Genomic DNA, 1874 nt, shown 5'->3' with positions numbered 1-1874 from the left:
TAAAATCCACAAAAATTTCACCTAAATTTCAAATATTTTTTCTCAGAAGTTTAAGAATATTTTTGAGTACGCAGTTTTATAGCCCATTTAATTTTTCACCCTTATTCTAGAACCCGAATTCTCGTAACTCGTAATTTTCCCTAGCGGAAAAATGTGCAGCATTGCCAGGTATCAGTTGTTTTTCGAAATTTTTTTTTTTGTAGTCCTTTACAAAGTTTTGTTAGAGAATGAACTATATTTTAAGGAAAATTTTTTTAAAAATAATAATTAAGCACAAGTGGCAAAGAGTATCACTTTGAAATAGGGGTGCTATAGATATGGTCAATACTGTACATATATAATTCTTTGGTACGTGTGTTTGTGAGTAAACTCCTCCTAAACAACATAACGATTTTAATGAAATTTTTGTATGTGTTTGAGTAGGTCCCTGTATAGTTTAGGTTCACAACATAAAACGCCAGATGGCGCCGGAATCGAGTTATTACTCGCATTTATGATCCGATTTGGCTCATATTGAAGATATATATTGGTAACGATTGGGGCAATACTATTTCAAAAAACGATACGCAAAGAGGCGCTGGAGCCTAGTTATTGCTAAAAATCTTTAAGTGAAATCATTCGGAGGCCCCAAGGTTCAAAGTCAAATTACCACGGTGAAATCAACCATCAGAACCATTGCGATCCTTACTTTAAAGCGACAAAACAGTATAAAGACAATTCTTGATGAATGCCTGCAAATACAATTGTAAGACGCCTTCAGTATTTCGTATGAAATAGGTCTATGTAAATTGGATTTCTGTGAACGAATGATACTCCCCAGTTTTGAAATTACCACCAACTATTCTACACAGATTCAGACACGATTCACCATCAAAACGGATCATTTTTACCGCAAGAACTTCTTTATGGACATAACGCTTTCGTTAGGTGATTTGACGGAATGGAGGATATGTCTTCTGACGACCACAAAACCAAATGGGAACGAGAATTGTCGGTGAAAACGTAAGACCAAATGTTCCAAGAATATAATTAATTTTGGGCGCGACGAAGTTCGCGGGTCTGCTAGTAAATAGACATCAATTGCAAAGAATATAATTTTTTTAATTTTTAACGTATTATTATGACCTTGAGTGTATGTATTAAAAATTGGAATTTCATCTGCCGCACAAATTAAAGCGTGAAATAATAATATACTGCTTTGATTTGCAATGCAAATATTTCTGAAAAAATTCCAGTTTCCAAGAGAGGAAGTGCGGCGATGGTTTTGCTGATGTGGTCGTTGTTGTTGTGGCGGCTTACTTAAGCTTTAATTTCCTCGAAACGCGCTATTATATAAAGCCAGATGAACAGAGCTTTAGTTTGCGCTTTTATGTTGTATAGGCATTAATTGCTTTTCAGTCAATTAGGACTTCATCCTTTTCGGTCGTCCAAGCACTACCATTTTCATTCAAAATTTATAGAAATATATATTTAATGCTTTTACTTTGGTCAAAAGAATTGGTATGAAATTCTAATACAGCGCTACAAATATTACGTTGATAGATATCGTTGATAAATAATCTATATATTAATACGCTAACATAAATTTTGTCTCCGTTCGTTTGGCGATTCTACCGAACCGATTTCAAAACCAAGAACACCGTTGGAAAGGCATTTTTCCGTAGATGGGGAGAGTTTTTATAGTTTCGAAATTGGTTGAAAATCGTCGTTTAAAAATTTTTATATTTGTGTATGGTTGTTTTTGCAACCTGTTACCAGCATCGCGGCCCGCGTTGAATGGAGCGTTTCTGTCCATCCGAACGACATGGCCAAGCCAGCGGAGCCGCTGAATTTTAATTCGCTGCACTATGTCTATATCGTTGTAAAGCTCATAC

The sequence above is a fragment of the Rhagoletis zephyria genome, unplaced genomic scaffold, assembly GCF_001687245.7.
Source record: "Rhagoletis zephyria isolate East Lansing unplaced genomic scaffold, Rhagoletis_zephyria_1.1 Rzeph_scaffold_00760, whole genome shotgun sequence".
In the NCBI taxonomy this organism is placed as follows: domain Eukaryota; kingdom Metazoa; phylum Arthropoda; class Insecta; order Diptera; family Tephritidae; genus Rhagoletis; species Rhagoletis zephyria.
Note: the sequence above shows the minus strand (reverse complement) of the source record.